This window comes from Pleurodeles waltl, chromosome 5 (genome assembly GCF_031143425.1).
Source record: "Pleurodeles waltl isolate 20211129_DDA chromosome 5, aPleWal1.hap1.20221129, whole genome shotgun sequence".
Classification (NCBI taxonomy): Eukaryota; Metazoa; Chordata; class Amphibia; order Caudata; family Salamandridae; genus Pleurodeles; species Pleurodeles waltl.
Window position 1 is genome coordinate 1,428,253,875 of NC_090444.1, and position 26,236 is coordinate 1,428,280,110.

Consider the following 26,236-nt stretch of genomic DNA (forward strand, 5'->3'; position numbering starts at 1 on the left):
TGATTTGATATCTGACGAGAAAGGACCACAATGTTTTGAAATATGACTGGTAAGAAGTAGACATAAAGAAACCAAGATGCTTGACAAACCTACATACGAGGAACAAAAGAGGAAGAAGCCAATCATGACTTGTTAGCACATTCTTTTATCTTCGCCTTTGAATGACACAGACAGAGACTAGTTGTCTGTTTTTGTAACTGGTTTACACAGTAAGTGGAAGCTGGAATAACAGGATCAATGTGAGGTGAAGAAGGCAAAATCCTTAGATGAACATCATGCAAGCAGAAACACGGTGAAACCTTGGTGGCACAATGAGCCACATTATTATAAGGCAATTCACCTAAAGGCAGGGAAGAAGTCCGGTCATCTTGTACAGCAATACAGTAACAGCAAAGATACTGTTCAAGACTCAGTGTAGTTTGTTATGCTTGCCCGTTGGCTTGGGGGTAGTAAACAAATTGGCGGACTTGTTCAAAACCTATAGCCTACAAACAGCCTTGCAAAAATGTAATAGATGATGGGTTGCTATATCAGTAATTATAACGTGCAGTAAGCCATGAAGACAAAATACATTTGTCAAAAGCACTGGCTCATTTCTTAAGCTGTTGGCAATGCCCATATGAAAGAAATAGGAGACATCTTTGATAAAATGTCAATCAGGACATAAATGACGTGATAACATTCCTAGGGGAGAAGATCAGTTAAGAAATCAGTCTAGACGTATTCAATGGTCGTTGGACTACAGACAGAGGTTGCAGATTTCCAAGTAAGGTGTTGTTTTGTGCACAGATGGGACAAGAGGTGACTTATTTCTGTACATCGGAATGAAGGAAAGGCCACCAAAGGGAAAAAAGAACAAGACCTAACCTAGTCTTGACTCCTCTATTGGCTCAGATGGCTGAATCATAGCACTATGGATCATATAAAGCTTCCATTCTATAGTAGAAGTGAACACTGCTACATGGCTGAAATACAAATGGTTATGGCTTGTGAGAGAAGTCTAAATATTAAGATATCTTAGCTCCTTAGAAGCTAATCGTGCCACTGTAACTTTTTTTGGGACTGACGCAACAATTCCACGCACGTGATCTGAATGCATAATTGGTTAGTCATAAATAGCTATGTTTGATTGCTCAAAAGCAGGTGAAAGGACAGAGCAAGTGCCACAAGATTCTTTGAACCAGGAATATAGGTTGCAATAAAACTGTATAGTGAAAAGAAAAATGTCCATCTGGTCTGATGACTAGTCACACAGATTCTGCAGACATTGTAAGTTCCAGTGATCAGTCAAAATTCCTTGGTGCCCATCAGCAAATGTCTCAGTTTGAGACAGGCCATATTCTTAGGTAGTAATTCCTTTTATAGAACTGATTATTTTCTAGAGCTGATTGTTTTGTCACTTTCAGACAAAACATAGGATAGGCAAAAATAATTTTCTTGCCCATTGTCTTCCTGCAATTGTAGCAGGACTGCTCATTGCCCTTTCAGAAGCTACAGTCTCCACCACTAGCTGCAGAATAGCGCCAGGGTGGTGCAAGATAAGAGCTTGAGTAAACATGCTTTTGAGTATGTTAAATGCTGTTTCGGCTTTATAATTCCATAAACACCTTCTGAAAGTCACTGGTAATGTCATCAATAAGATTTGTGAAGTCCTTAATAAATGGGTGATTAAAAAGTATTGAATACAAGAACAATTTGGGTTACCGTGGTGTTGGTGGGAAAGGACCATTGAAGGATGGGTCACAGAAAACCAGAAACATTCAGCTGAAACACAAATTATTCAATCTCAGCCTTCTAAAATTTAAAATTCTCAGATTTACAGGTCAATTCTCAGATTTACAGGCTCTAGTTGGAGCCTAGATAACATATGGCCACATGCTATCGATGTTCAGTTGGGGATGCCGAAATCAAATATAATGTCACTCAGGTTTATCAAAAGAACATAACTCAAGATATCAGCAAAAAATGGAACTTTGAAAAATGGGAGGGGCATTGCACAAACAGAAATAGTTGACACTCAAAAGGCTCAAGTGGGTATCTGTTTTCTACTCAGTGCCCTCTTTTATACCCAGACAATGGTAGGCATATCGAGTTTGTTGAAATTCTATGCTACATACACAAATTTCAAAAGTCTTTAATATAGCCTTAGAACCCGCTGTAGCGGGCTCTTCCAGCCATTAAAGGCCCGCTCCAGCGTTAAAGGCCCGAGCCGAAGGCCTTTAACAAGGGAGAGGGTCTTTAATGGCTGGTAGAGCCCGCTATGACGGGTTCTAAGGCTATTAGAACATTCTGCCACTAGAGGGCAGAATGTTTCATCAAATAAAACAAATTCCTCACGACGCTGGAGGGGATTAAAATCCCCTCAGGCTCCATGAGGCTTTCTTCACAGCTGTTGCTGTGAACAAAGAAAACATTGAAATGTTGACCTCCGGGCTTTTACCAGCCAGTAAAAGCCCTGAGCACTCCATTGCCTGCAATGGAGATCCGAACATTCCAATGTTCTAATATGAGGTAATGGACACTGATCTTTGATCGTAAATTTATTTCAGGCCCTAGAAACAATACAGAGTATGGGGTCTTGATATTTCTTTTAAATTAAAAATACAAGTGTCAGAGGCATTGACAAAGAGTGTATAATGAATCCACTTTGTACGTTCTCCTTTAAATAGGCCTTCATGATCTCCTTCTCTTACAGAATGCAAATGTGCCAAAAAAGTATAAGAGTGCCTGGTTCACTTGGCATGGTGCACTCATAAATCTGGAGAGGGGGAAGAAAGAACAAACCTCATATTTGAAAAAAAACTATAAAATTTGCATGGTACTAAAGTGGCATTGAAGAAATATTACCACTGTTTGGTTGACAGCATTTCTGTAATCTTTCACTTCTATGAATGACCAGTAACTTCCAGAATAGTACCAATGGTCATGAAAAAAACAATGATGACAATGCTATTGTTCTTGGATCCTGTTAGCGCGTCTGACCTTAATAAGTAAACTTAGGGGACGCAAATAGGTCGATGAACCTTTTGACTCGCAATTAAGATGTTCTTACCATCGCTCTAGTACATGCAAATCAATAACCAATAATCAATACACAATATCAGCAACAATCAATAACAGTAATAATCAACGCAGTCAGTAATTGTCACACACCATGACCTTTCAGTCATGAATAACCACACCTTTAGTAAAAGTTAAAATATTTATTTCCCTATATTAACAATGCTAAAGTCATGTAGATTAATCTCAATATCAAGTGAAACACATACAGATACAATGCTGGCTGTCCAAAGCGGCAGAAGAAACGCAATCTAATCAGAGCTTAAACTACAACACATTCTAAGGTTACGATGCAAATTAATGACAAAGTTAACTGCGTCAAAGTTATTACATACATTCGAATTCAGCAGAGAAACTCATCAAGCATTATTCCCTATCAGCACAATTTCATCAGTGAGGATCCTAAGCTAGCATCTGCATGTTGGGCTTCATGCAAAACAATTTAGTAACACAAATTTGGAAAAACATCTAACTATGTCTCTATCAAAACAGTGCCATTGGTACCTAGAAAGGAAAAGCAAGTATACATGATAGTCAACAGTCTATTTTTTAATATCTATCCTCAATGTGGATCAGGAAGCAGAGTCAGTCTTCGTCCTCCGGACATCAGTCGATCAGCAAGGCAATCAGGATTCAGCATCAAAATACAGAAACACTGAGGCCCTCATTATGACATTGACGGTAAATTCCGCTTACCGCCACGGTAACTGCCACCAACATACCACCAACATACCACCGCGGTAGCAAATATCGTTTCGCCATATTATGAGACACACACACCAATCAGACAGAATACAGCCACATCCACAAATCTGCCAGCCCAAAGATTAGTGCTAAAGTGGCAGTACCAACACCCATACCATTATGCCAGCAGAACAACGCCCACCACATTATGACCCACGAATCACCATGCAGACATTCAGTGGCGGTAAACCATTGGCGGTACATACCGCCACACTCAGAATGGACACCCACATACAAAATACCACTACATTGGCCAATACTAAAACACCCACCTGACACTCATACACATACCACACCCACCCACACACAGCACTAAAAAACACACACCCACATTACCCACAACCCTTTGCAAACAACAATTACTCCCAGGAGATTGACACCAAAAGCACAGAGACAACTAGACACACACACCACATACATCCACCACGAACCCACATCAAACACCCAACCACATTACTCAACATACTCTCACCAACACACACCACGCAACACCCTTGTTTCACTGATGAGGAGTTAAGGGTCATGGTGGAGGAAATTGTCAGGGTAGAGCCACAGCTGTTTGGAGCACAGGTACAGCAGATATCCACTGCCAGGAAGATGGAGCTATGGCGGAGAATTGTGGACAGGGTGAACGCCGTGGGACAGCACCCAAGAACAATGGACGACATCAGGAAGAGGTGGAATGACCTGCGGGGGAAGGTACGTTCCGTGGCAGCAAGGAACCAGTTTCCAATACAGAGGGCTGGCAGTAGACCCCGCCTCCTCCCCCACAGCTCACAGCATGGGAGGAGCAAGTCTTGGCAATACTGCATTCTGAAGGACTCGCTGGAGTGGCTGAAGGACTGGACACTGGTAAGTCAACATTTACCACTTATCAACCCCATACCTGCATGCCCTCACCCTCACTCCCATCACTCCACTCCACCCCACACACTGCACCAACACAGATGACTAACCCCAATACCCAGCCCTGCATGCTATACCAATGCATTGACAGCCCTCCCAGCCCTGCATGGACACCCATCACCAAAGCACACAGAGCATAGGGAAACTAACAATCACACAATACATCACCATACACAAACAGAGGTGGCAGAGCAACAGCAACGATAGAGGGGAAGCCAGGGATGTACAATATGTCACAGACATAAAGCATAATACATCACTTACATCCCCACAGGTGCCCCAGCCAATGTCAGTGGAGAGGAGGTGCCACAACTATTCAGTCCCCCAATAGAAGATGCCCCCAGTGATGACAGTAACTCAGGATCTGGACCAGCAACATGGCCCATCAGAGAGCACTGGGCAGTCGGTCACCCAAGCTCACTCACAGTCCACCACATAGCCTACCCCATCAGTATCCAACACCACTGCACCCACCCAGCGTACCCACACCTCTGTCCCCAGGACACGTCAATCAGCATAGTGCCCACGTGTTCAGGGACCCCAGTCCACATTTCACCCCCAATAAAATCAGGGACCTGGGGTTGGTGGCAGTGGGCACACTGTTCAGGGGACAGAGACACAGGCCAACAGGGACATGGGAGGACCTCTGTGCACCTGGGGGAAGATAGGCCCAGGGAACCGACTCTCCAGGAGGCACTCACCGAGATCCTGGGAGCCTACCAACATTCCCAGGACAGGATGGGCCAGATAATTGACAATATGCAGGAGAAAAGGCGGCTGCAGGAGGAACAGTATCAGGGGATCAGGGAGGACTTGCAGGTCATTAACAACCTTGATCTCCATAGCAGGGGTGCTGGTAGACACGGCCAACATCATGAAGGAAGCAATAGTGGGCCCCTACCACTAGCCAATCCATTGACCAGCCCTCCATTTCCGCTGCAGCTAATGGGCAGGAGGCCCCGCCACAGGGCCCACAGGCCACCAGCACCCCTGCCCCTCCCCCTGCAGAAGATGAGCCATCCTGCAAATGTTCCCTGTGACCCAGACAGAAGCCAGAGACACTTGCCAAGACCACCACCAGGAAATGAGACTCTCCTGATTGTCCCACTTGTACCCCACACTGTCACCTTGTCTACTTTGAACTGCTTTTGCTGCCTTCCTTTGGCACCTTGGACGCTGGACCTGTGCTACAAACAGCCTGGAACAATACCCTGGACTTTCCTCCATCATCACCCCATTCCATTGCACTTTTCCCTCAATTTCATAGCACTACAATAAACACCCTTGAACACAACTGGACTACTAGTTTTTTATGTGTTGAAAATGTGCATTCATGGAAACAGTCACATCTAGTGCAAATGATCTGAACACTGCGAGAGCATATAGATAATGACCTATAGCTGTCTGTAATCATCACATCAGTACACATTTCTTATCTCACCAACATCTGTAAAATGACAAGCCATAGGTGACAGTAAGTTGAGATGCAATAGAAGTTAATGCCATCTGGCTAAAGCCACACAGGAAACATCAATAGTCAGAGGAATGGTCTGTGGCACTGTCTCACCTGTGTGTCATTGGAAGTATTGATGTATAACTGATGTTCCATTGTCCTCATCCTCTGCCTCCTCATCCTCACTGTTCTCAGGGTCCACTGCTGCCACAGGGGCATCTCCAGTGTCCTTCTCCTGCAGAAAGGGTACATGCCGCCTGAGGGTCAGGTTGTGCAACATGGAGCATGCCACTACTATCTGGCAGACCTTCCCAGGTGAGTAGCACAGGGATCCACCTATCAGATGGAGGCATCTGAATCTGGCATTCAGGAGCCCAAAGGTCCTCTCGATGATCCTTCTGGTTCACCCATGTGCCTCATTATAACGTTCCTCAGCCACTGTCCTGGTATTCCTCACAGGGGTCAGCAGCCAGGATAGGTTTGGGTAGCCAGAGTCACCTGCAAGTATTGAGGGACAACATTTAGCCTCACACAATGATTTGGGGATGACACCTGAAGGCAAACACTCACATACAGTGGTTGGGGACTCTGGTTCACCTATTAGCCACACCCTGTGCCTCTGTAGTTGGGCCATCACATTTGGGATGCTGCTATTCCTCAGAACAAAGGCATCATGCACCGAACCAGGACACTTAGCATTGACATGGGAGATGTACTGGTCCGCTAGGCACACCATTTGCACATTCAGTGAGTGGAAACTCTTCTGATTCCTGAACACCTGTTCATTCTGGAGGGGAGGACTAACGCAATATGTGTCCAGTCAATAGCCCCAACAATATTGGATATATGTCCCATTGGATAGAATCCGGCCTTCACGGTAGCCAGATCTTCCACCTGGGGGAAAGCTATGTAGCTGCACATGTTTCACCAGGGCAGACAAAACTCTTGCTAGAACGATTGAGAACATTGGCTGTGACATTCCTGCTGCCAAGCCCACTGTCACTTGGAAATAACCAGTTGCCAGGAAATGGAGCACTGATAGCACTTTCACAAGAAGGGGGATCCCAGTCGGATGACGGATAGCAGATTTCAGGTCAGGCTCCAACTGGGCACACAGCTCTGTGATTGTGGCCCTGTCCAGTCTATGTGAGTATAATGTGTATGTCCTCCAGTGTAGCCAAGTCCACAAGGGGTCTGTACACTGGGGTATGTCTCCTCATCCTATTTATCCACAGCAGTGGGTATCTAAGGGACACAAGAGTGAGTAGGCTGTCACAATTTGAACAATGGAACCCCCAACCTCAGTGTACATAATGCATTTATGTGATGGGACAGTGGGAATGGTGAGATATGTGCTAATCTAGGCTGTGACGCAGTTAAGGTTGATATAACCATTGTCCGCCACCATGAAATGGCAACCGCCTGTGCTGTATGTAGGGAAAGGTGGAAGTGAGGTAACTCTGCTGACGTTTGGCATCGTGGCGGAAGGTGGTCTTGCACCGCCGTGCAATTCCTCATTGGATAATATGGGGCTCTATGGAGTATAGTGGCCAAAGGGGATCTGCGCCGGCGGTGACAGTGTACACCGCTGCAGACGTGACCACTATGTTCTATCTAAATCCTCACTTGTTGCCTGACCTTCAACAGGAGAACACCTACACTGCGTGTGCTGCTGTGACCTGTGTCTGGAACCTACCACGGCCGGTGTGACCGGGGAAAGGGCCTCTGCTTTCACTTTGGAGGAGTTGGAGCGTTTGGTGGATGGGGTCCTACCCCAGTACGGACTGCTGTATGGGCCTCCAGACCAGAAGGGGAGTACACCTTGGGCATGATGCATGTGGGAAGGATGCATGGAGACGTGTGTGCAAGCATCTTGTCATCGGGGGGAATGTCTTGTGGTGGTGTACATGGTGTGCGTCAGGCAATGTGTGCGCCCATGGTGATGGAAACGGTATTGGTGGGCCATATGTGTGACAGGCTGGATTGTATGTGTAATAGTGTCCTCCTGTCTGTATTACCTCTGCAGGTCAGCGCCCATCAAAAGAAGGGATTGTGGTGTGCCATCGCCAAAGATGTGCAGACCCTGGGGGTCTATGGCAGGCAGAGCACCCACTGTCGGACACGGTGGGAGGACCTGAGATGCTGAGCACGGAAGACCGCGGAGGCCCAGCTGGGGATGGCCTCCCAATGAGGAAGGGGTGCCCGTTGGAACATGACCCCCTGATGGCCCCCATACTGGTGGTGGCCTACCCAGAGCTGGGTGGGCGCTCAGGACATCACAGCAGCCACTAGGGGGTGAGTACAGAGGGCATTACTACAATAATTGGTAGGTGGCATGGGATCCGGGTGGTGGATGTGACTTAGTGGTTTCCCCCAAGGCCAGGCCAGACATTGCAGCGTGATGCAGCTTAAGGGTAATAGGTGTATGGCAAATGTAGGTAACCTAGCTTGTTAGCTTTCAATGTTAGTCAGGGCTTTGTGGGTCCCAGGAGGGGTGCAGTTGGTGGTGTGTGGCCCTCATCTTCCCGTTGTATCTAGCCAAACCACTGGCAGTGCAATGCATAATGCTTAAGCTTGATCCCTGTGTGTGATGGTGCTGTGTATGCTAACTGTGGTGTTGGTGCAGTAATTGACCCAGTGTTTCCTTTCTCTCTCTCCCCCCCCTTTTTTCCTCTGTCTTCCTGTCCATGTGTGCATTAGCATCATCTGGCGGAGGAGCAGGAGCACCAGTGACAGAGGGAGCTGCATCCCACAGGACCCAGGAGGCAGAGTCCACCGACACCGAGGGAACCAGTGGGAAGGAGGGCGAGGGGAGCACCACGGCGGAGACAGGAGGTGACAACACAGACTCAGATACCTCCTCCGATGGAAACTCCCTGGTAGTGGCAGACACCTCTGTGACCACCCCAGCTGCAGGTATAGCCGCCACCCCGTACCAGAACCACCCTGGCAGTAGCCCCTCAGCGAGGTTCCCATGCCCGCTCACCCAGGAGGGTTGGCATTTCCTTTGCCCCAGGCACCTCAGGCCCTACCCCAGTGAGCCCTGCTGCCCTGAGTCAGAAGGCTATTGACCTCCTGAGACCCATCTCTGTAGGGCAGTGAACCATTGTGAATACCATCCAGGGGCTGGCATCCCAAATGCAGCAATGCAACGCATTCTTGGAGGGCATTCACAGTGGATTGGCGGCCTAACAGAGATCAATTCAGGCTCTGGCCTCCTCTCTGATGGCAGCCATTGTCCCTGTCTATACTGTCCTCCCTTCAACTACCACTTCCCAGTCCCAGTCTCCTCAACCCCAACACAACCCATGCACACATACAGATGAGCATGCACACAAGAGTGGCACAGTCAAACACAGGCACCACACTTCATCCCACAAGAACTCACGCAAACACCAGACACAACCACATCCACTGCCTCCACTGTCTCCCCCTCCTCCTCCACCTCTCTCACAATCTCATCCACACTCACAACTGCATGCACTGCATCCACATCCACCACCAGCATCACCACCAAGCAGCACACACACATCACAAACAGACACCTCCACAACCTCCATGCACGTGTCCCCTGTGTCCTCTCCTATGTGTCTGTCCCCCCTAAAGGACACAAACGCAAGCACTCACACACCCAACAGTCATCCACCTCACATCAGCACACTCCCCATGCACCTGCACCCAAGTCCAGCAGACATACACCTCCTACAACCACTCCGTCATCCTCCAATCCCATCCGTCCTCCCTCATCCTGCCCCACCGTCCCTAAGAAGCTTTTCCTTGCCCAACTTCACCTCTTCCTGCCCCTTCCCCCTGTCCTGCCCATAAGAGCAGAGTCCCAATGACCCAGCACAGCACATCAGCCAAACAGTCTACCTAGTCATGGTGGCAAGTCAGTGAAGGATCCCACTCCACCAGCCAGGAAGGTTAAGGATCCCACACCTCCTGCCATGAAGGGGAAGGAGCCCTCACCTCCTGCCATGAAGGGGAAGAAGCCCTGGACTCCTGCCCGGAAGGCTAAAGAACCCTCACATCCTGCCATGAAGGGGAAGATGCCCGCAACCCCTGCCAGGAAGGGTAAGGATCCAACGCCTCCTGCCAAGAAGAGGAATAAGCCCTCGACTCCAGCGGAGGCTGTCAAGGTAACACGACCACCAGTGGCACAGGCCCCCGCCAGCTGAGGAAGTGCATCCCTCACCTCCAGCAGAGGCTGCCCAGGAGGCACCTCCACCTGCCAGCACAGTGCATCCCTCACCTCCAGCAGAGGCTGCCCAGGAGGCACCTCCACTTGCCAACACAGTTCAGCCCTCACCTCCAGCGGAGGCTGTCAGGGTGACACCGCCACCACCAGTGGTCACAGGGTTCACCGCCAGCTGAGGAAATGCATCCCTCACCTCCAGGACAGGCTGCCCAGGAGGCACCTCCACCTGCCAAGACAGTGTAGTCCTCACCTCCAACAGAGGCTGCCCAGGAGGCACCTTCACCTGCTGCCACTGTGCAGCCCTCACCTCCAGATGAAACAGTGCAGCCATCACCACCAACAGAAGTCATGTAGGCCACCCTCCAGTGACTGCTGTACAAGGGGGCCCCCTCCAGGAGCAGCGGGCATGTTCACCACCTGAGAGACTGAGACCTTGAACTCCTCAGGACAGAGAAATGGTCATGGAGCCCCCTCCGAACCAGTAGGAAAGTCACCCACTGCAGAGACTGTGGCCTTGCACTCCCCAGGACAGAGAATTGGACATAGAGCCCCCTCCAGAACGAGTGGGAAAGTCACCCATTCCAGAGACTGTGGCCTTGCACTCCCCAGGACAGAAAACTGGGCATGGCACCCCCTCCAGAACCAGTGGAAAAGTCACTCACTCCAGAGACTGTGGCCTTGCACTCCCCAGCATAGAGAAATGGGCATGGAGCCCGCTCCAGAACCAGTGGGCTTGCTCCCGCATGAGGCTGAGGTGCCCCCTGAGGTGGCTGCCCACTTGCAAACTTTTGACTCTGCAGAGTTCTATCCGGATGAAGTCAAGATTGGAGTTGGGCCTTGGACTGTGCCCTGTGGCCAGGTGGGCACTTAGTACATTGGACTGGGCATTGGCCCTTTGTGTACATTTGTACATATCTGTTTTTCATACAATTGGTTAGTTTGGTAGCTCTTTATATCAATACATTCTCATTACTGCATACTTGTTGTCCTTGCATTATTCTGCTGTGTATAGTGTGCCATTGTTTTTCGTCTGCAGCTGGTTGTGTGTATGGTGTGTGTGTGTGTGTGTCTGGTGTGTGTTGTGTGTGTGTGTGTGTGTGTGTGTGTGTCACTTTCGTTTTCCTCCCTTGTGTGCTAGCCCGCTGTCCTCACCGTCATCGTCTTCGTCGGTGTTAGTGTTCCAGGTAGAGCATGACGTAGATGAGCATCGGGAAGACTTCCAGTTCCGTTCTTCCCTGTGTCTCCAATGGTGAGTCTATGCTCTTCTGTGATGTGTTTCCGCCAGGCTTTTGATGGCGTTGGTACATCCCCAGAAACCATGGTGGGATGAAGGGTCAAAATATGGTGGACGGTACTTTGTCTTTCGCCTGGCTGTTGTTGACTACCGCCGTGGTCAGTGTTGTTAACGCCCTGGCGGTTGGTGTAGTACATTGGCTGTCTACGGGAGCTTTCTCCGCCATGGTCATAATTTGACAGTAATTACCGCCAGCCTGTTGGTGGTATTACCGCCACTTTATCACTCACTGCCAGGGACATAATGAGGCTATAAGTCTTTAAGCATTACAGTTAAGCATGTCTCTTGCCAGGGCGCACAAGAAAATATTGACCTTTCAGCCAGCAAGAAAATGGGCAATGACCATGTCTTCTCTCAGTGCAGTGTTGTTAAATCAAAACTACTAAAACTACTTCCCAAATCTTTATTGGTCAGTTAATTGAATGTTCACACTTTGTCCAATAAAACTAAAACTCCAAATCTATGAATTCTACCATTACTCCGTTCACATGTCGTTGATTGGTTGTCCTGCAATAACCTCATCATCCGGCTTGTCAGGTAACAATATTGTTGCAGCTTCTACTCCAGCCAGTATCTCCATTGTTCTCTTCCTGAGAAAGTCAGACTCACACGCATTACACACAAATGTTACATTGGCAAGAACAGCATCTACTAGCAGCCGGTTCTCATGAGAGCACATTTAAACAAAGGAAAATGGATAATCACAGTTTAACTCTCTAGGACAGCCATTTATTAAGCGTTAAGCAATACAGCTTTGACATGAGGCGTGGCAACTAGGCCAAGACCTTCGCTAAGTTAAGGCCTACAATTAATAAAGCTAGAGCATAACGCATAACCCTTAATATGACATATTACTACATTAGGCAAACATATTCAACATTTCACAATATTAAACTACTAGTAAGTACACTTTGTGAACATTGGCAGCCACTCATCGCAATCACATTTTCAAATGCGGGTATTATTTTTCTACATTATTATATTTTCTACACAAACCCCTTATTCAGAATACTTGAACACTCATTAAAATGTTCATTAATACACCTGCGCTAGCAATCCCAATTGATATAAAGAATGTGGTTCTTCCATCAAGGGTTTCCAGCATAGTTGGGAGAGGATTTTACATCACAAGAGAGTTCTTCTCTGTGGCTACCGAAGAAGACCTGCAATGGAAGTAAGATTTCCTTAACTGGTTCTGAGGCCAAAGGTATATCCTCAACAGCCTGGACTACTTCAGTTGTCTTTTTAGCTTTATTGCCGATATTATTCTTAGCTGCCTATTCATGATCACTAAACATTACACACTATCCAACAGCACAGCAACAAAACTACTTTTTCCTTCTTCATTTCTCAGAACAATTTACAAGAGGAACAAATGATTATCTGAGCTGCCCATAAATGATACAATGTAGGGGAGCCAATGAACACCAATCCTCTTTTCTTTCACAGAGATTAGAATTTCACTTCAATTCTTTTGAGGCCACACGGAAAGCATGGCTAAAATGTTCAGAATCAATGCAGTGAAGGCACAGACATGCCTTTCTTATTTGTTCTTTTTTCATTTTCTCTCAAAGGGCTCAAGGATGCCTCTATTTGCAAAGGTTCCTCTTGAGGTGAAGAATCACTATTATTTATAGAGTAAGAAAAAAAGCCTCAATATTAATCTTTCTTGACATCTACGGTTAATTAATAGGGCTATATGAAGAAGTTCATAAATGAGGGGGGGGATTGAGAATATACTAACCTATTATTCTTGATCTCTTTTAATCCTTGCCAAAGTATTTTGATTAGAGTTCACTCAGCCCAAGTAATCTCGACTGACTATTGGACTTCCTATTTCTGGGACCACTCAAACCATGTTCCTGTGGGAAAGCTGAGCTTGGCCATGCAAAGAGTTCAATCTAATATGGTGGCCATACCATAGGAAATTGTTGAACCTGCCCCTTTTTGTAGGGCCATCCCCAAACTTTTAGCCTTTCTCCTCCAATTTTTGCTGAATTCATTTTTGTTGGCCATAGGACTGTGTGCTTTTTACCACTGTTAACCAGTGCTAAAGTGCACGTGCTCTCTCCTTAAAACATGGAATAGTTTGATTATACCCCATTGGCATATTTAATTTACTTATATGTCCCTAATAACGCACACTACATGTTCACAGAGCCTGTAAATTAAATGCTAGTAGTAGGCCTGCAGCACTAATTGTGTCACCTACTTCAGTGCCCTTTAAACCTGTCTCAAACCTGCCATTGGAGAGCCTATGTGTGCAGTCATAACCTGCCATGTTGACCTTGCAAAGTAAGCCTTTTCCTGGGCCCACACTTTCTTTATTGATACATATAAGTCATCCCTGAAGTTTGCCCTGAACAGCCTCAAAGTCAGGGTGCAGTGTTTTGAAAAAGTTGGACATACACTTTTTAAGTTTTACATATCCTGGTTTTGAAAAACCCTTAAAATCATACTTCACTATTGTAAGGCCTTTATTTCTCATAGGAGAACATTGGAGTCATCTTATTAAAGTCTATACAATTCAATTCCAAATGGAAGGAGAGAAAGAGATAACCACTTTATGTTTGGTGTCTCTGGAACCACAGTGTAAAATCCTAGCTCAGATTTTAAATTTCAGTTCTGAAAATGACACTCATAGAAAGTTTAAAACACCTAGGTTGTTGATGGAATGCTTGAATTAATCTCATCCACTGTCACTTTCTGAGACCATATCCCAATCCATAATTTTTCACCCACCATGCCACCTCAGTTTAGACTCAGCCATATTCAAATCAGTCTTGACCCTGTGAGTAGTCCAGCCCAAACAGCCAGACCAGATCCTCCCTGAACCATAACTCAAGCAACACAGGACCAGTTTCCCCCTTAGAAGGCCTTTACAGCTCAGTATAGCTTGGTTTCACTGGGACAGTGAGCCCTGGAAGAATGTCTGTGCACACCCGGAGCACTTAGGGCATCAAATGCAAAAACAACAAGGTGATTTTGCATTTGACCTCACACCCAGTCACATGACTGGGTGCAGCTGACAGTTGGGCTTTGTGTATTCCGCCTAGACAGCCACAACCAATGGGAGCTTAGGTGTGAGTAGATAGGCCATTTGCTGCCAGGATGGGAGGGACAAGCTGGGATCAGCCTCAATTACACCAGAACAGGCTGTTTCCTGTCTCCACACAAAGGGCTTCATATCCCTCTGTGGTGAGTCTGGAGCCAGGGCCAGGAAGCCAGGGCATCTGTGCACTTCAATGGCATGCTCCTAGAAGCTTCTCCCCACTTCAAAGGCACACCTTTGTTTAAAAGAAGGATCTCGGACACCAACTCTTTAGTACAAATCTGGACCTGTGGATACTCTGCTAGGAAGAAGGACTGCTGTGCTGCTACAAGGGCAGCCACTCTTCTGGAGTGCTACTCTACAAGGAGCTGCTGCCTTGCTTTGCTGACCTGCTGCCCTCTTGTCTTGGGAAGAAGAACTGGACCTGCACCTCCCTCTTGAATCCAGGACCCCAAGTGACTCAAAGGGCTAGTGTGCTGGCCTCCTGATCTGAGCCTCAAGGACATAACAGGTCCCCAACATCACCTGGGCCATTCTAAAGTGCATTCCTGACCCCAGTGGTGACCCTCAGGTCCTGACCCCTTGGTGAGGCTCAAGTTTTTGGGTTCTTTGTGATGGTGAGTGGGCCATTCACACCAGAACTGCGCCCTGACATGGAAAGTTGTCATGAACAGTCCTCAGGCCTTCTCCTCCCGCAGCAAGCATCGATCGCTGCAGAGGACTGCCAAAGGAAAGCTCCAGTCTGCCTTTGCACGAAAAGGAATCCTCACCAACATCAATTAAGTAGAGAATCAGAAATGAATAATTTAGAACACTCAAAAATTGAGTTCTAGATCAGGGTAAAGTTAAAGTGATTTATTACCAAAAAATCTGAAAGGATGCAGTACAGGATAAATGATGATATGAAGGTTCCAATGCAAAGTTATACAGAGTAGTCAAAAAATCAGAAATCGTTTTAACTCTCAATGAGCAGCAACAAAATAGAACAGCATCCTGTTGTGGGTACACTAGCACATCCAAGAGCTCGATTACAGTAAGATGCTGTTGCTTCCAACATTCAGACTTATTTGGACATATTCATTACATCCTTGAATATCAAGTTTGCAATAACCAATGCTTGTTAAATGTCTCATTTACTATAACCAATGCTTGTTGATTATGCACATTGTATTCCAGCTGCTCCAACTGTATCTGCTCAAACATGTGCTCTTCACAATGTGATCTGTATTGAACATGTACCACAATCAGGAGGGTAATTGCTCATTCCCTTAACAAGCAATCAACTGCCAAAAGGCACATGTGCACATTTGACTATTTGAGGATGTATTGAACATGTGCCACCCTCTGTCACAATGATTATTGCTAATTTCCTTAACAAGCAACCAACTGCCTTTCCACCTGCTCCAACTGCAACTGTCAAAACATGTGCTCTTCACAATGTGATCTGTATTGACCATGTACCACAATCAGGAGGGTAATTGCTCATTCCCTTAACAAGCAATCAACTGCCAAAAGGCACATGTGCACATTTGACTATTTGAGGATGCTTGTGAGTCTGAGGCCTTGCTTGGCTTCGTACCTATTGTTCTGCTCACCTATTTCCAGTCAAGCCAAGTGCCTTGTCCTCCAGCCTGCCTCCAGTCGAGTTCCAGTGTACTCAGTTCTCCAACCAGCTTCTACTCGAATTCCAGCATTTCTCATCCTCCGGACAGCCTCTTGTCGAGTACCTGTGATTCTCACCCTCTGGTCGGCTTCCTGCAGAGTCCTGGCTCTCCTCTTCCATCTTCTGATGATGATCTCATATTTCCTGTAAAAGAGAGAAAATAAGAAAGGTGAAATTTTCAAGCAAGTAATTTAATTTGCTTAAATGAAACAAAACAGAGCTCTGTCTTTTAAATAATTTATGCAAATAAGAACTAGCGTGATTTATCGTTTGAGTGGAAATCCAAGGTGCCGCTAAACAGACATTAAGGGAAAGACGTATTTCCTGTAACAAGCGCTCCCCTGAGAATTGTGAGACTGGAAATGGAGCAAGTTTATCAAAACTATTATTGGCAAGAGATGTCACCCGAACACAAAGAAGCCCTTTAGTCAAGTTGATTATTTTTGAGTTTGGACATTGCTTTAGAGACTCTGAAAATATTGTAAAAAGAGGAAGAGACTTGTTCAGCCTTATAGAAACATATGCACAAAGTGTCAACTATAACTGACATTATGCAATGTATAATAGTTTATGCAAGTTCATTGTACTAATGAAGTCATTCTTTTTCAGCCCTGAATCCTAAAAACCAAGAACCCAGTATTTTGCTAAATCAGAATTCCTGATGCCTAACACGACATGCAGTCCAGGGTCCAGCATTCAGATTCTGCAGTCCACGAAGCAGAAGCTGATATTTTCTCCTTTTCACTTCCCAAAACCCTCTTCCCCTTGAGGACGTGAGAGGGCAATGTACTCTTCATCGTGATTATGTTAGTTCTCACCTGGATTGGGGAATTTTCATCACCCCATTGGAACGCCTGGAAATCAGGTGAGTGGCTTGCACAGAGCACATCCCTTGTAGGAATCCTAAAACATCAGGAAGTTTGTTTCAAAGCATACAGTAAAAATTAATTACATCAGCCTGTCTTCACTTCCACAGAGCTTGTGAGGAGAGAAAATGCTAAGGGGGACTGGATGGGAGGGGTGAATAGAGGAGTGAATGACAAAACTGCATCAGAACAGCCTCCATGTATCCAAGATGGCGTTTTCAAATAAATGCTGCACAACTAAATTACATCAATAAACACACTTCTATCTATCATATTAAACTTGTTTCAACTGTAATTATGCTAGCTCATCATTTGATCATTGGCATAAAATAAATATTCACTACTTGTATTTTTCATGAATATATAAACCCAGGAAAAAACGCTACCACACCCACTAGCTATGTATTATTTTTATCACTGATTGTTCTCAGCAGATTTAAATAATTCATTGTAAATGTTCCCATTTTTGTTGCTTGGACCAGGTGTTGCTAGTTTTGTTGTTATGTTCCTCTAAACTCTAACCCTCTAAAACAGGCACATTCTACATTTCATGTATTATATTCTGTGTAGAGTGCCAACATGGCTACTTGGAGGAGTTTCCCATTTCCTCGGGTGATCTTGACAGGACTCAATGGAACATTACAGGTTATAGATAAAATTAATAATTCACAGATATTTTCCCAAGGGGGATATTCGCCAGCAGTGTGAACATTTTGTTCCCATTATGTAAGCCTCATTATGTAAGCCTCATTTGACATATAGGTCCTGATTTGGTGGTCCTAAAACTGCCAAACTTGCAGTTGCGATCTGACCACAGCAATCCTGGTGGTCCGACCGCCAGATTACAATCCTGGAGTTCGGCACCGCAGTGCTAATCATTACTTTCCTTTCCTCCAGCCTTTTCATGGTGGGGTGAAACGGCTGGCAAAAAGGCAGATTTGGGTCCACAGGAGGGTCCTGCACTGCCCATGAACATGTTTTGGGCAGTGTAGGCCCCCCGTCAGCTCTCTTGGAATGCACACTGTCTGCTATGACAGACAGGGTACATTCTGAGGGTGTAGTGTGTGACAACATTGGCCTCGACTCCCTGAGGGAGCCGAGGCCAATGCCACTGCATTGTTTCCGCTGGTCAACCACCCCATGCACCTGCTCTCTGGGTTGGGCTAACCCACTATTGTCCCACTGCACAGACTGTGCTTGCGAAGGGACAGCAGGACTTTCCTGATTATCACCCTCATAATCAATGGAAGAGGAGTTATCGAATGGGACTCCTCCGACTGAAAAATCACTCCCAGAGTCTGTGCCATTGTCCTATCCCTCAGATGCTGTCTCAGTATTTGCTGTCTCAGTCTCTAATCCTACATCAGAGCTGTCCTCTATAACCCGAATGAGGGCTTGAGCAGCAGTCATTCAACAAGATGCCATCTATGCTACTGGCTAAACTGTTGCTCTAAAACACTAGCCTATGTAGACAGTCACAAAATTGCTGGGGTGTGTGTGTGTGTGTGTATGTGTGGTACGTGCAACAGTAGAGGTAACCTTATCTTCGCTTCTTCTCTTAATCAGCACGTTCTTTCAAGACACTCAAAAAAAGACACACTATTACTTCACCTTGTCACACACCAATCGTCACAGTCTTTAGCACCTCTAGCGCCCAGCCCAGCAGTCATTATTGGTGCTCCCACTCCCATGACCTCCTGCTTGGATTCCTTCACTACCACCAGGCAAAAGTGCCCTTCATCTCTCCATACCCCCCACACATACATTTCGTTTGTATTATAGCGCAGGTAATGGCTGTCTTTACTAATCTACTCAGCTATTTACATAAAATACGGATTTGATCTTTGCAGTAGGCATATAAGCCTTCTGCGCTACTTTATGGCATCAAAACATAACCACAAGACTTACTTGACTTTTTTTATTGCTGCCTAAAAGCTATAGTTGAAACGCGTCAGTTAAAGTATGTGCATTGCTTTGAAGGAGCAAGCTGTAACTGAAAGAGAACTAGTGGTGAATATATATACTATATATAAATCTTCAACAGATGGACTGATGGCCATCTGACGGCTGCACCGATCCCGTTGGTTAGATCCCAGTTATCGAAACAAAATCATATCCAGCAAGCTCGAATTCAGTTCATTAGTTTATTTCTTTATACAGGTAACACAGAGTCCTGAATTACGATGTCAACGCGTTTCGGCAAAACGCCTTCTACTGGACAAATCTGGCTACAAAGCCGGCATCATTTAAATGCAAGTTAAAATCCTTCATTTATTTCCATAACAACATAGTGTGATCTAAAGCGGCGGCCATCTTTAAACATGCAAAGATCTATATTTAAATTCCATAATTGATAACAGAATCACCTACATCCATAGAAGTACTTTAAGTAATTTAAATAATTTAAATTGGTGCGACATAGATATCTCGTATATGTCACCTGAGAAAATCCAAATAAACAGTACATATCATTGATTCATTCTGATGTCAATCGTAGGTTAACTATTCAATAAATGATAATGCATGTTAATTCATCATCGAAACCACAGTTATCAATTATTCTGGTCAATCTACATTCAATCAAATTGGTCAAATGTTATTTAAAGTATATTTTTTTGTTAGATTTCTATGGATTGTATTCTTCTATACAGGTATATAAATATTTATTTATAGCTTTCTCAATTTATAGACACCATCAGCTTATCACAATTTTACGAATTTTATAAATATTGCAAAATGTTAAAAACCAATATAAACAATTTATTGTTACACATAAATCAATCCTAAAAATTGATAAACTGTAAAGGATTAACAATAGAAAATTATTATAGGATTAATAAATAATTAATTAATCATTAAAAAAAAACAATTTGTCATACAAAGATTTCTCAATATGTAGTTTTTTATATATAACAACAGTCAACTGCATTATATCTATATTCACAATCTCTTCTGTGTCATCAATGCGGCCTCATATTGATAATAATAAGTTGCAATATCTAAATAACTTTCAATAAAATATGATCTATGATCTCGTGTTGTAGTTACTCGATTGGCAATTGGCCTACAATTTATTTTTTATTTTTTATTATTTATTATTTTTTATATATATAGCCAATGGGGCCTTACATCAAAATCATACCTGATTGTATTATGATACTTAAATACGTCTCTATTATCTGTATATTTTAAATTAATTATTCTCTGTCCTTATCTATATAAAGAGTGGCTCTATAAATGCATGTAATTAATCTGTATTTAAACAGGGCCTAGGCTTAAAGTGCAAAGTGCTAAGTGATAAAATAGTCATATGTGCAAAATGTGCATGTAAAGTGCAACTAAGTGTTAAAAAACTATAATATTAGTTAAAAAGATTTTGTTTCTTTCTTTCTCTTTAGTCCTATATCCTATATGTATATATATGTTAATTCAATTTTCTACGTTTCTTAAGTTACAAGGAAGGTATGATCCTAAAGCCAATTACAAAAAGAGACATATATAATCATGAAAAATTGCAGTTTTTCTACAAAGTTCCTAAAACTTCAATTGGGGATAAAAATAAATATAAGTTCATAAATAGTTACCCCTTTGAAGTTTATGATGGTTATAATATATAGTATATGTATTTATATATATTTTTTCAAACAAGAATTAAGCTGCACTCCAGGAAAGGTTGTTAACATTTTAATATCAAACTTCGTAGATCACCTACATCACCATCATTGGTGGTGATATAGGTGATCTATGAAGTTTTATATTAAAGCGTTAACGAACTTTCCTGGAGTGTAGCGTAATTTTTGTTTGAAATCTGGAATAAGGGAATGTCCATCCCTAACGCCAGCACCAGCCTGAGAAAGTGCACTGCAATGGGACTGCTTTGTGTGCTATATATATGAATATATGCAAGAAACAAGAGAACTCTGGGAAGTTCCCAAATTTAGGTGGAGAGCAGCTCCAGTAAGGAGCGCCCTGCAACACCAGCGACACTCTAAATTTGCTCACCTCAAATGTCTGCTTATCTAGCAATTTTTTAAGCATAGGATCAGCACAGTGCTATCCATGCTGAGCTAGATAGGGACAAAGGGCCTGATTCCGAGGCCGGCGGGCGGCGGTCGCCGCCCGCCTGGCGGGAACCGCCATATGGCCGCTCCGCGGTCGAAAGACCGCGGAGGCCATTCAGGCTTTCCCGCTGGGCTGGCGGGCGACCGCCAGGAGGCCGCCCGCCAGCCCAGCGGGAAACCCCTCCCCACGAGGAAGCCGGCTCCGAATGGAGCCGGCGGAGTGGGTATGTGCGACGGGTGCAGTTTGCACCCGTCGCGTATTTCAGTGTCTGCATTGCAGACACTGAAATACACAGTGGGGCCCTCTTACGGGGGCCCCTGCAGTGCCCATGCCATTGGCATGGGCACTGCAGGGGCCCCCAGGGGCCCCGCGGCACCCCCTACCGCCATCCTGTTCCTGGCGGGAGACCCGCCAGGAACAGGATGGCGGTAGGGGGTGTCAGAATCCCCATGGCGGCGGATGGAGGATTCTCCCGAGCAGCGGAAAGTCGGCGGGAGACCGCCGACTTTCCGTTTCTGACCGCGGCTGAACCGCCGCGGTCAGAATGCTCGACGGGGCACCGCCAGCCTGTTGGCGGTGCTCCCGTGGTCGGTGGTGACCGCCAGGGTCAGAATGACCCCCAAAGTCTTTTGCCATTCGTACAGCAAAATCTTTAAGCATAGGATTGACACAGTGTCATCCTTGCCAAGCTGTAAAATGACAAAAGCTATTTACCACTCTAGGCACAATATTACAGCTTTGGACTGGTCAAATACCATCCAAGCCAACCTGGAATGAGTAAAGCAACCCCTGACACGTGTTGTGCACTCATTAAAGCTCTTCAGGGGGGGGGTAGCTTTGTCCAGACACAAGGGAGCACCCAGTATAAGTCAAAACAAGGCCCTTTCAGTGTTAGAGTGACACATACATTATGCAACAAACAAGAGAGAACTCTTGGAAGTTCCCAAATTTAGGTGGAGAGCAGTTCCAGTAAGGAGCACCCTGCAACATCAGCTAGATAAGCAGATATTTGAGGTGAGCAAATTTAGAGTGTCGCTGGTGTTGCAGGGAAATGTCTTTTGGGAAAGATTACCTTGTGTGAAAGACTTTCTTTCCTTATTGTGATTTGCCACTCATTTACAATGTATGACGATTATTTTTTAACAATGAGGTGGGTACCTAAGGCACTTACACCTTATACCAGGTCCAGGTATACCCTATTAGTGTAGAGTAGGCAGTGTCTAAAAGCCAGGCTCTCTAGAGGTAGCTGTTGATGAGCAGCCCAGGCTTATCTAGGAGACATGCAAAGCTCATGCAATACCACTGTAGTCACACAGCACTTACACACATGAAAGAAAAAACTCAGTTGTACAAAAATAAAGGTACTTTATTTTTGGAACAAATCACCACAGAATACTAGAAGGGCAATCCTACAATAGGAAGTAAGTAATACACTAAGGCCGGTATTTATACTTTTTTAGCACTGCATTTGCCTCATTGTTTGATGCAAAAGCGGCGCAAACTTGCAAAATACAATTATATTTTGTAAGCTTGCGCCGCTTTTGTGTCCAAAAATGATGCAAATGTGGCACTAAAAAAGTAGAAATATGGGCCTAAATATACAGACTAACAAAAAGAAATAAGTATAGAAAAGGTTAGAAAATCAGCAATAACCAATCCCAGCCAGAGGTTTGCACCCTGTTTTCCAGTCCTAGTCCTGCCTTTGCTTCAGCCTGAGCCTGTTCCCAGTTCCTGCCTCTGTCTCTTAGTTTGTTTCTTCTGTTTCCTCTCTGTATTTGTGTCTGGTAAGTGTTCTATCAGTCTTCACTAGTGTATAAGTGTCCTCCTTTGTACTGGGGTTGGCTCCTGGGTTCCAGGAGGCAATTCCAGCCCCCATCCTTTTTTTTTTTTTTTAATATTTTTTATTGATTTTATGTTCCAGTCATGTAATACAAATTGTTCAATTTTCAACCACATGATAGCCCAGTACAATATCTGGTAACTAAACCATTTAACAATCACAAACCCCCCCAATAAACAAAAGACGGATCACTTCCAATTTTACAGTATCATTTCTAACTACACCCGCCATGAGTTTACCCTTGCTATTTATCTCATGAAGGTATTCGCCCGTGACCAGTGTGGGCCCTATTTTGCATGCGTTAGTTCCCTGGCTGATTAACGGGGGCACCATTCAAAATAATATCCAGCCCCCATCCTTGTCTAGTGTTATACGTTGTCTTTCGTGCCTAACAGTGACAGTGTGCTATTGCTGTTTTCTCAGGACTCGCCACTGGTTTTCCAGCTGGACCCACAAGAGCGTGTCTTGTGTATGTAAGTACTATCCTTGTTTGTGCTCTAGGGTCCAGAGACAGAATCACTTCTGCTGCTTCCTTTCTATGGGGCTGGCAGGGTGACTATCTGTAAGAGCAAACTGCACAGAGGCATTGACATTCCCTGTCACTGTGGGAGGTTCTGCGCCTTACTTTGTGTACAACCCCAGCATGTTTGTCCATTTAGTAATCTGTTTCCTGTTTGTTCACACAAGGGTTGCTCTGCTTTTACTTTCCTGTTTCCTGTGCCTGTCCATTGCTGTCCTTTCCGTGTATGCCTTTAGCTGCTCTCCTGCCCCAGTACACTACCTCTTTAGGATATTCGGTGACCGCAAGGGGTGTCCCAACCAGAGTCCTGATCAGACCCGCCCGAAACCGTGACAAGGAATGCAGGAGTAAATCAGTAGATTTTCCCCAATCCACCATAAAGGAGGAAAAGAAAACAAAAAGACACCCAGGCAAGACTGCAAGAAAAACAGTGGTGCATTCCTGAAGAAAGAAGACCTGTGGAGAGAGGGGACCAAGTCCAAGAGTCACAGTGGAGTCCAGGAGGAGTAGGAGCTACTACCCACCCAGCTGTACTCGCAGGAGTTGGTTGATGGTCATGAAGAACAGGTCAGCACTGCAGCCCTGGAGCAGGAGAAGAGTTCCTGATGGATGCAGATGATGTTCCACACTAGAGTGAAGATTGCAAATGGGTGTCAGTGCAGGAACTGTACCCACAAGCCTTGGCAAAGGCAAACTTGTGGTTAGTGGAAAAGCAGTGCTGCCAGAGACCAGCAAGGCTGAGGAGGACTCAAACCCAGGAGGGGGAGTCACAGGAGACCCTCAGCGACTCAGAGAGTCCACAGTAGCAGAGGCAGCACCCACAGGAGTCCCACAGGACGGGGACAAAGGAGTTGCAGAAGGAGCATATGCAGCACTACAAAAGAGGATCCCACCCCGCCAGAGAACCACGCAGGAGCCTAGGCTTTGCAGGGAGGAGTGCTGGGGACTGGAGCTGCATGTCTGCTGAAGATCCCTTGTAGGAGATGCCAAAAAGCCTTGGCAGCTGCAAGAGACGTGGTGCACGGGGTATTGTCCTTTGTGGGAAGGCAAAGGCTTACCTCCACCAAAGTTGGACAGCTGGGAGAGAGGACCAAGAGGAATACTCCGGACCACCATCCATGATGCAGTATCCACACAGCTCAAGATGGGGGGAGAGCCATGCAGCCAGTCGTCGCTTGCTGTAGGTGCCTCCGGTTGCAGGGGAGTGACTCCTTCACTCCAAGGGAGATTCCTTCTTCTTCTTGTGCAGGCTGAAGAGTTGCAGTCTTCTGAGGATTCGCGGCTGGGGAAATGTTGCAGAGCTGGAAACAAAGTTGCAGAAGAGTCTTCTTTGTTGTAGCAGCGTTGTCGGTTCCTGGAGGGTCCAGTCTCAGTTCCAGTGACCAGAAGTCAAAGTAGAGATTGCAGAGGAATCCTGCTGGAGTTTTGAAAGCCGAATCTGAAGACCCACCCAAGAGGGAGACCCTAAATAGCCCTGAAAGGGGGATTGATCACCTAATCAGTTAAGCACCTATCAAGAGGGGGCTCTGACATCACCAGCCTGGCCTGGTCACTCAAATGCTCCCAGAGTTCCCTGCCAACCTTGGAAACAAGATGGCAGAACCCAGGGACCTTCTGAAGGAGCTCTGAGTACCACCCCTGAGGTGGTGATGGACAGGGAAGTGGTCACTCCCCTTTCCATTGTCCAGTTTCTCACCAGAGCAGGGACTGGGGGTCCCTGAACTGGTGTGGACTGGTTTATGCATGGATGGCACCTAATGTTCCCTTCAAAGCAAACCAGTAGCTTGGGGAGGCTACCCCTCGCAAGTTCACACCTATTTCCAAATGGAGAGGGTGTTACCTCCCTCTCCCAAAGGAAATCCTTTGTTCTGCATTCCTGGGCTTGATCAGATCAAGCAGCAGGAGGGCAGAAACCTGTCTGAGGGGTGGCAGCAGCTGGGCTACCCGGAACACCCTGTAAGACTGCTGGGGGTCCTCTAAGGTGCCCCTAGAGTGCATGGAATCATACTTCTAATACTTGCAACAGTATTGGGGTATGATTCTGACATGTTTGATACCAAACATGCCCAGGTTCGGAGTTACCATTATGTAGCTGGACATAGGTAGTGACCTATGTTCAGTACATATGTAAAATGGTGCCCCCGCACTTGGAAAATCCAGGAAAATGGTTCTGGAGTTTGTGGGGGCACCTCTGCTAGTGCAGGGGTGCCCTCACACACAGGTACCTGTACCCTGCTCTCTGGGCTGAGAGGGCCTACCATAGGGGTGACTTACATTGACCTGTTGTGAAAACGGGTGCATGCACTTCTTTCACGCATGCTGCAATGGCAGACCTGCAAAACCCTTTGTATGGGCTCCCTCTGGGTGGCAAAATAACTGCTGCAGCCCATAGGAATCCCCAGGAACCCCAATGCACAAGGTACCTAGGTACCATATACTAAGGACTTACATGGGGGGACCATTATGCCAATTGTGGTAAGAAAAAGGTAAAATTTAGAGGAGGGAGCAAATTTACTGGGGTCCTGGTTAGAAGGATCCCAGTAGAGACAGTCAACACACTGACAACAGGCAGAAAATG